General features: G+C 47.5%; 1 pseudogene; it reads left to right on the forward strand.

Moving 5' to 3' along the window:
• LOC135560167 (B-cell lymphoma/leukemia 11A-like) overlaps positions 1–7,285 on the forward strand; it is a 63,508-nt pseudogene extending 56,223 nt beyond the window's left edge.
• The last annotated feature ends 2,987 nt before the right edge of the window (positions 7,286–10,272 follow it).

Here is a 10,272-nt window from a genome sequence, read left to right on the forward strand (position 1 = left end):
GTCCACAACCTCAAACAGTCACACTCCAAAATCCACTATGGCCAAGACCAAAGAGCTGTCAAAGGACACCAGAAACAAAATTGTAGACCTGCACCAGGCTGGGAAGTCTGAATCTGCAATAGGTAAGCAGCTTGGTTTGAAGAAATCAACTGTGGGAGCAATTATTAGGAAATGGAAGACATACAAGACCACTGATAATCTCCCTCGATCTGGGGCTCCACGCAAGATCTCACCCCGTGGGGTCAAAATGATCACAAGAACGGTGAGCAAAAATCCCAGAACCACACGGGGGCCCTAGTGAATGACCTGCAGAGAGCTGGGACCAAAGTAACAAAGCCTACCATCAGTAACACACTATGCCGCCAAATAATGCAGTGCCAGACGTGTCCCCCTGCTTGAGCCAGTACATATCCAGGCCCGTCTGAAGTTTGCTAGAGAGCATTTGGATGATCCAGAAGAAGATTGGGAGAATGTCATATGGTCAGATGAAACCAAAATATAACTTTTTGGTAAAAACTCAACTCGTCGTGTTTGGAGGACAAAGAATGCTGAACTGCATCCAAAGAAGACCATACCTCCTGTGAAGCATGGGGGTGGAAACATCATGCTTTGTGGCTGTTTTTCTGCAAAGGGACCAGGACAACTATTCCGTGTAAAGGAAAGAATGAATGAGGTCATGTATCTTGAGATTTTGAGTGAAAACCTCCTTCCATCAGCAAGGGCATTGCAGATGAAACGTGGCTGGGTCTTTCAGCATGACAATGATCCCAAACACACCGCCCGGGCAACGAAGGAGTGGCTTCGTAAGAACCATTTCAAGGTCCTGGAGTGGCCTAGCCAGTCTCCAGATCTCAACCCCATAGAAAATCTTTGGAGGAAGTTGAATGTCCGTGTTGCCCAGCAACAGCCCCAAAACATCACTGCTCTAGAGGAGATCTGCATGGAGGAATGGGCCAAAATACCAGCAACAGTGTGGAGACTTACAGAAAACGTTTGACCTCTGTCATTGCCAACAAAGGGTATGTAACAAAGTATTGAGAAACTTTTGTTATTGACCAAATACTTATTTTCCACCATAATTTGCAAATAAATTCATTAAAAATCCTACAATGTGATTTTCTGGATTTCTTTTCTCATTTTGTCTGTCATAGTTGAAGTGTACCTATGATGAAAATTACAGGCCTCATCTTTTTAAGTGATACTTTTTTTGCACCACTATATATATATATATATATATATATATACAGTACCAGTCAAAAGTTTGGACACACCGACTCATTCAAGGGTTTTCCTTTATTTTTCCTTTTTTCTACATTGTAGAATAATAGTGAAGACATCAACACTATGAAATAACACATATGGAATCGTGTAGTTACCAAAAAAAGTGTTAAACAAATCCAAATATATTTTATAATACATAATATGTATTTCATTCACTTTTTTCCCCCCTTACTAGCTCTGACTTTGCAGTATCTGCTAAATGACTCAAATGTGAAATGTAAATGTGTCAGCATTAGATACATGTTCTACTTTAGCCCCTCTAATTCTCTAAACACATCTATGGAGGATGGTTGAGTGTGTTTAACGAGATTACAAACGCATTGTCAGGCAAATCTCAGGTCATCGTGCAAGGGCCATTGAAATTCAATTATTGTTTAAAATATTCCTAATTAACTCCTTGTCTGTGTAAATTGTATACACTGATTGAGATCTCGTTGCTGGTGTTGTTTTAGATGGGCTGTGTAATTTAATGCATGTTTAAATCTCAGTGTATTAATTAAGCTGGTAAAAACTGAAGCTGAATTATTTATCAAAGACAATGGATATCTTTGTTGTTGAACTGAAATATGAAGTATCACGGTCTAGCAATCCTAGAGGTCCTCATTCTCTTTCAGTCACGTAACCCTTCTTCTTTCTCTCTCCTATTCACAGATAAGGATGAGCCCAGTAGTTACACGTGTACAACCTGCAAGCATCCGTTCAGCAGTGCCTGGTTCCTGCTCCAGCATGCCCAGAACACTCACGGCTTCCACATCTATCTGGAGAGCGAGCCAGGCAGCCCCCTCACCCCCAGGGTAGCCGCCCCGCCCGGGATGGGGGGTGACTGCACCTCCCATCCCCCCCTCCACGGTGTCCACCTGGCCGATGGGAGCCCCTTCAGTCTGCTGAGATTGCCTGGGTCTGGGTCTGGCCGGGAAGGGGCCGCCTCTGTCCCCCACGAGGGACGCTACCCCCGGACGCCTCCTCTGTTTAGTCCGCCTCCACGGCACCACCTGAGTCCGGAGAACCTGGCGCTGGCCACCCATCACACGAGCGCCTTCGACAGGGTGATGCGGCTCAACTCAGTGGTCCTGGACCCACCGCCCGCCATGGACTTCTCAAGGAGACTGCGGGAGCTGGCGGGTAACCCCACGGGGCCTCCCCACCCCTGTCGCCCAACAACCCCAGCCCTATGCAACGGCTGCTGCATCCCTTCCAGCCGGGCTCTAAGCCCCCCTTCTCAGCCACACCTCCCCTCTCCACCTCCCAGTCGCCCTCGTCCGGCTTCCGCTCCACCCCCAACCCGGCCCAGCCTACCACGCCGCTCAAGGCCAAGTCGTGCGAATTCTGCGGGAAGACCTTCAAGTTCCAGAGCAACCTGATCGTGCACCGGCGCAGCCACACAGGAGAGAAGCCCTACAAATGCCACCTGTGCAACCACGCCTGCACCCAGGCCAGCAAGCTGAAGCGCCACATGAAGACGCACTCTCAGAAGAACTCCCTCAACGCCAAGTCGGATGACGGCCTGTCCACCGCCAGCTCACCCGACCCAGGCACCAGCGCCCTGGTGGGCAGCGCTACCAGCGCCCTCAAGTCCGTGGTGGCCAAGTTCAAGAGCGAGAACAACGGGCTGCTTGAGAATGGTGAGGAGGAGGAAGAGGAAGAAGAGGAGGAGGAGGGAGATGAAGAGGAAGAGGGAGATGAGGAAGAAGAGGAGGAAGAGGAGGAAGAAGGAGAGGAGGCAGAGGAGGAGATGGAGACTGAGGAAGGTGAGAAGAATGATTATCATTTCAGCCTGCTGTTGGAAGGGGCCCGGCACCACCAGAACAGCCAGGCCCTCCACCCCCACTCCCATCTCCACAGACGGAGCACTCCCCGGGATGCCTGTGAAGAGGACTTGGCACTGGAGTCGGACCGGGCCGACGAGGTCTGTGGCACCACCCCAACGGCCAATGGCCTGGGTCCTCTCTCTAATGAGACCCTGACCAGGAAGCTCCTGATGGGGAGCCCCGGGTCCCTCAGCACCATGACCAAGCGTATCAAGGTGGAGAAAGAACTGGATCCTCCCACGCCCACCATCCCCAACACAGATAACGTCTACTCCCAGTGGTTGGCCGGCTATGCCGCCTCCCGACAACTCAAGGACCCCTTACTCAGCTTTGGAGAGTACTCCACCAGACAATCGCCCTTCGCCACATCCTCCGAGCACTCCTCCGAGAACGGCAGCCTGCGCTACTCCACGCCTCCCGAGGAGATGGACGGCGGCTGCGGGGCTTCGGGCCACAGCGGGACGGGGAGTGGGGCCAGTACCCCCCACCTGTCAGGGAGCAGCGGGCGCCCCAGCTCCAAGGATGGCAGCCGGCGGAGCGACACATGCGAGTACTGCGGCAAGATCTTCAAGAACTGCAGCAACCTGACAGTGCACCGGCGCAGCCACACGGGAGAGAGGCCCTACAAGTGTGACCTGTGCAGCTACGCCTGCGCCCAGAGCAGCAAGCTCACTCGCCACATGAAGACCCACGGCCAGATGGGCAAGGACGTTTATAAATGTGAAATCTGCCACATGCCTTTCAGTGTGTACAGCACTCTAGAGAAACACATGAAGAAGTGGCACAGCGATCAACCCATGCCAACCACCCTGGAAATTAAGACTGAGTAGGGGAGGCAGGGCAGCTCCCTGATTCGCTGAATCATGGCAAAAGGTGGGGAGACTGACAGGGGTTAGACACCAGTCAAAAACCCGGTACCTTTGAAAAAGCTGATCCATATTTGGGGCAATACTATTGCATCGGACACAAAAACTTTTGAGCCTTTCTATTGTGCAATAATTGACATGTTTTGTACTTTTGTATCTGGACGGCATGCTCAGTGTGTTTTGGCTACTTAGAGAAAATTGTCCTTCATTGGTTGATTGGTTGTAATTGTGTTGCTGTTGGTTGGTACTTTTGATTTTAAAAAAGAAAAAGATAAGAGGAAGTAAACCCCCATGCTGCATATACGTACTGTTTTACATATCTTGTACAGTTTGGTGTTGGAAACATGGTGGGCAGTGTGAATGGTCTAACCCTGAACTACAAAAAGCAGGGTCAAATTTTGACTGGTCTTTTAAAAATATTTTCTGTCCATTCCTGGGTTAAACATATCAATTGGGTTTGCCTAGGAAACGGTAGCCACTTAGCAACATAACATTTTCTTTTAGAAGATATAGTGGTGGTCAATTTGAAATGAAGAGTTATCGTTTGAAAAAGCAAAACAATTGTGCCTTGGAATATTTGACCTGCATTAGTTAATCCTCCTTTTTGCTATAAGCTCGGAGATTCAGCTACAAACGATAGCTAGCAGGCATGTGTTTAACGGGGGAAAAACAGGTTCTTGCATCAAGCGCCTGTACAATATGACATCGTCCTCCGTGACACAGCGAAACACAAGGAACCAGTTGAAACAAAAAATATATATTTCTGGTAAATTATTTTATCTGCCTGACTCATTGTATAATATACTTCAGATGCTCATTCTGTTTACTGGCATGCTAGCTACATGCTATTTTGGGGATTATGTGGTGTTTATATAAAGGGTTTTATTTGTGTTTTGTTTGGTACCTTACATAGGGGTACTAAATGTAATAATGAGTTGTTATAATTCTGTAAACTTAAGCTCTTAATGTGTTGGAGTGTTTTGTTTTGAAATGAAAGGTTTTACAGTTTTTTGTAAGTAGCACAAAACTATGTTGTTGTCCTTGTTGCTGGGATCTTCAGTGAGTCGGCCATGACAGTGTGTTGCTGTGGCGGCTGGGCACCTGAAGGCTTGTTTTTCTTAGTTCTGACATGTCAGGCTGATTTTGAAAGGGGGGTGGGGTTGGGGGCAAGGAATTACCAGATTTCTAAATGCATTATAAGCTTTTTAATAAGCTCTTATTTCTTTTTTTCCCACATGTTATATCAGATTTCCTAAAAGTTTAAATGTTGCCTCTTAAACTAATTGATATTGGAAATTCATTTTTTTAAATTTAAGAACAATTTTGAGAAGTGTATTCAGTAAAACACATCCCCCGCTCGATTTTTACATCATTTGAATCTTTCACATCGGTTTGTGCTCTTTGAGGTGACACGTTAGACCTCACCGCTGTTGTTTTGATTTTACAGACTTACATCAACCCCCCTTTCATAATGTTGTTGGTAAAGCACTTGTCACTCTGCCTTGGATCCTGTATCTGTCTCTCTAATCGGAGGTACAGTCGGTTGAGTATAAAATAATAAGAACTGGGACTTTTCCCAGGATGAAATATGTGCACTGTTCAATTTTCCCAGTTTACAGGTGGACACTCAAGGGAAATCTTTGCTCTAATGCAGACCGATTGATGTGGTGTCATTGCTTCATGCAGATAAGAGTGAAACGAGAAACCGTCGCCAGCCATTTTGTTTCTCAGGGGGCCTAGCAGTTTTTGGGGCCTCTGGGTAATACAGTATCAATGCAGGAACCGCCATACTCCTTCCTGCTTCAGAAAGAAATAAAGAAACCTTGCTGCTCAAATAGGGCAAGATTTTTTTTCCTACTACAAATTTTTATAAAAATGAATAAATAATCTGTTTTTTAATGTAACACTTCAATATCTTTAGGGGAGACTTTATTTAAGTTTGTTTTGATGATATTTTTTTGGTTTCTCGTTAAATCTTGATGGTTATGCTCAAGATTGTATCACTATATTATGAATACGAAATGAACATGACTCATCTTTTTGCCTTTTTTGCTATATACACAGGTCTTCAGGTTAAACAACATTTTCATCGGCGAGAGATTTTATGATTATATGTGAATATATAGAGAGAACTTTTTAAAAAACATAGGAAAATGCACACTCATGTTCCTATGCTAAAATACACATTTACGGTCTACTTGTTCCTGTATTTAGAATGGTATTTGAAATTAATGTTCACTTAGCGTAGGCACTTCTAGTATTTATGTTGAAGCCTGTATTTTTAACTGTTCGCTTGTTCTCTTTAAAAGGTCCCAATGTACTCTTTTCAGTAGTTGAAGAAAAAATGCCCAACCAGCTGCCACCGTATATATTTTCTTAATTTGGCAGGATAATACTATTATAGTGTGAATAATTTGTACACTTGAACAAAAATTAAGTATGTTTTTGAAAATTAAAACGTTGTGGCGTTCTATGGATAAGAGGAGCCATGTAATGGCTTTTCTCAAGCAGTACCGTTGGAAAGTGCCACAACATGGCAACACAGGGGGTTGTATATGTCTATTATTTTCCTTTTTTTCCTCTCCTGTCATTTTATATGCAGTAACACAAGCTATTGTTGGGTTCTCGGTAGTGTAACTTTCTACTGTCCGTTCCTCTCGACCGCCTGACCACATTCCAGTCACATCAATGAAGTAAGAACTATTCCAGTCATTATGCAGTCAATTGATTTAAAAAGGACATCAATCTGGAAATCAATTTAGCGGTTTTATTTTTAATCTATTTTTCATTGCTAAACCGTACATGGTGCTTCATGGGTTTTTTAAAGTGGTAAATCTCACTTGCAAAACATTTCTAATGAAAACAGAAATGATTGGGGTGGGAAAAGAAAAGCCTACTTGAGCTGGTACAGTAAAGTAGGCTACATGTTTTGTGTACATGACAATGCTACATTGGTACGTTTAGGGTTTTCAGCCTTTTCCCCTGTCTGTTCTAAACGCTGATTATTCTGAACTGAACTTGAACTTGGCCTCCGACAGTGAACGTCCCTATTTATTATGACTATACACAGCTTTGTTGAAAACAGAGTCACACACAGCAGGAATCAATACATTTTCTCTCTCTTGTTGAATATCTGATGTTTTTAACATGTATTTTTAATGGTCAAATGTCATTGACCACACCACTCAGTTTCTGGGAATTCTACTCTCTTCTGTTGAGTTCTTGTTCGTTTGGAGATGCCACTCTTTTTTCAACAACGGTTGACTGCGTTATTCTCTACACTCAGCCATTTTGTCTTGAAAAAATGAAAAATAAAAAGTATTACATACATTTATGGAATTGTTGGTTGTTTACCTAAATACCTAAGGTATTTAGTTTGGGATGACACTCACACATGCAAACGTGCACACATACACACGAACGCACGCACACACACACACACACTTGCAGTTAATATACAAATTATGACACCTCTCATTGTCTTGGAATATCATCACCACCCATAGAACGTTACACATGTGTCTGTGTGTCTGTGTGTGTGTGTCTGTGTGTGTGTGTGTGTGTGTCTGTGTGTCTGTGTGTCTGTGTTTGTGTCTCTGTGTATCTGTGTGTGTGTGTGTGTCTGTGTCTGCATGCGATAGCGTCTGCCAGGTGTGTTTGCCCGGCTGAACTTGAGTCGTCGTTGTCAGACGGGTGGAAGTTCAACTCCCTTATCTCTGGTTTCTGGTTTTGTCTTGTCATCTGGGTGTCTGCATTATATCTCCAACCTCTTCCCTCCCTTCCTCCCTCTCCCTCTATATCTCAGTCCCTCCCTCCCTTCCTCCCTCTCCCTCTATGTCTCAGTCCCTCCCTCCCTCCCTCCCTCTCCCTCTATATCTCAGTCCCTCCCTCTATATCTCAGTCCCTCCCTCCCTTCCCCCTCTCCCCTCTATATCAGACCCTCCCTCCCTTCCTCCCTCTCCCCTCTATATCTCAGTCCCCCCTCCCCTTCCTCCCTCACCCTCTATATCTCAGTCCCTCCCTCCCTTCCTCCCTCTCCCTCTATATATCAGTCCCTCCCTCCCTTCCTCCCTCTCCCTCTATATCTCAGTCCCCCTCCCTCACCCTCTATATCTCAGTCCCTCCCTCTATATCTCAGTCCCTCCTCTATATCTCAGTCCCTCCCTCCCTTCCTCCCCCTCCCTCTATATCTCAGTCCCTCCCTCGATATCTCAGTACCTCCCTCTATATCTCAGTCCCTCCCTCTCTTTCTCCCTCCCTCCCTTCCTCCCCTCCCTCTATATCTCAGTCCCTCCCTCTATATCTCAGTCCCTCCTCTCTTTCTCCCTCCCGCCCCTTCCTTCCCCTCCCTCTATATCTCAATTCCTCCCTCTATATCTCAGTCCCTCTCTTTCTTTCTCCTCCCTCCCTTCCTCCCCCTCCCTCTATATCTCACTCCCTCTATATCTCAGTCCCTCCCTCTCTTTCACCCTCCCTCCCTTCCTCCCCCTCCCTCTATATCTCAATCCCTCCCTCTATATCTCAGTCCCTCTCTTTCTTTCTCCCTCCCTCCCTTCCTCCCCCTCCCTCTATATCTCAGTCCCTCTCTTTCTTTCTCCCTCCCTCCCTTCCTCCCCCTCCCTCTATATCTCAGTCCCTCCCTCTATATCTCACTCCCTCTATATCTCAGTCCCTCCCTCTCTTTCTTCCTCCATCCCTCCCCCTCCCTCTATATCTCAGTCCCTCCCCCTCCCTCTATATCTCAATCCCTCCCTCCCTTCCTCCCTCCCCTCCCTCTATATCTCAGTCCCTCCCTCTATATCTCAGTCCCTCCCTCTATATCTCTCTATCCCTCTCTATCCCTCTATATCTCAGTCCCTCACTTTATATCTCAGTTCTGTTCCAGGACTAGAGGGCTGACGTGACAGACTAATCGTTCTTCTGGTCCTAGCCCGAGCTGTTTGGCGAGCAGGGCCAGATTAAAGTCCACAGATAGAGGTTCCTGCTTTGGCGAGGTGTTGACAATTAAGATGAAGCCGAGTTGTAGGGATGTGTGGGTGGGGGTAGTGGGAGGTGTGGACGAAGGTGCTGGGTGGGGGTAGTTGGAGGTGTGGAACAAGGTGCTGTGTGTGGGTGGGGGTAGTTGGAGGTGTTGAAGAAGGTGCTGTGTGTGGGTGGGGGTAGTGGGTGGTGTGGAAGAAGGTGCTGTGTGTGGATGGGGGTAGTTGGAGGTGTGGAAGAAGGTGCTGTGTGTGGATGGGGGTAGTTGGAGGTGTTGAAGAAGGTGCTGTGTGTGGGTGGGGGTAGTGGGTGTGTGGAAGAAGGTGCTGTGTGGGTGGGGGTAGTGAGTGGTGTGGAAGAAGATGCTGCGTGTGGGTGGGGGTAGTGGGTGGTGTGGAAGAAGGTGCTGTGTGTGGGTGGGGGTAGTGGGTGGTGTGGAAGAAGGTGCTGTGTGTGGGTGGGGGTAGTTGGAGGTGTGGAAGAAGATGCTGTGTGTGGGTGGGGGTAGTGGGTGGTGTGGAAGAAGATGCTGTGTGTGGGTGGGGGTAGTTGGAGGTGTGGAAGAAGATGCTGCGTGTGGGTGGGGGTAGTTGGAGGTGTGGAAGAAGGGGTGCTGTGTGTGGGTGGGGGTAGTTGGAGGTGTGGAAGAAGATGCTGTGTGTGGGTGGGGGTAGTTGGAGGTGTGGAAGAAGATGCTGCGTGTGGGTGGGGGTAGTGGGTGGTGTGGAAGAAGATGCTGCGTGTGGGTGGGGGTAGTGGGTGGTGTGGAAGAAGGTGCTGTGTGTGGGTGGGGGTAGTGGGTGGTGTGGAAGAAGGTGCTGTGTGTGGGTGGGGGTAGTGAGTGGTGTGGAAGAAGGTGCTGTGTGTGGGTGGGGGTAGTGAGTGGTGTGGAAGAAGGTGCTGTTTGTGGGTGCGTGTCTCTGCATGCTGTGTCTGTGTAGGTGTGTGTGTGCGTGTCTGTGCATGCGTCTGTGTCTGTGTAGGTGTGTGTGTGCGTGTCTGTGCATGCGTCTGTGTCTGTGTAGGTGTGTGGGTGCGTGTCTGTGCATGCGTCTGTGTCTGTGTAGGTGTGTGTGTGCGTGTCTGTGCATGTGTCTGTGTAGGTGTGTGGGTGCGTGTCTGTGCATGCGTCTGTGTCTGTGTAGGTGTGTGTGTGCGTGTCTGTGCATGCGTCTGTGTCTGTGTAGGTGTGTGTGTGCGTGTCTGTGCATGCGTCTGTGTAGGTGTGTGTGTGCGTGTCTGTGCATGTGTCTGTGTCTGTGTAGGTGTGTGTGTGTGCGTGTCTGTGCATGCGTCTGTGTAGGTGTGTGTGTGCGTCTCACTGCATGCGTCTGTGT

The sequence above is a fragment of the Oncorhynchus nerka genome, linkage group LG15 (assembly GCF_034236695.1).
Source record: "Oncorhynchus nerka isolate Pitt River linkage group LG15, Oner_Uvic_2.0, whole genome shotgun sequence".
Lineage (NCBI taxonomy): Eukaryota > Metazoa > Chordata > Actinopteri > Salmoniformes > Salmonidae > Oncorhynchus > Oncorhynchus nerka.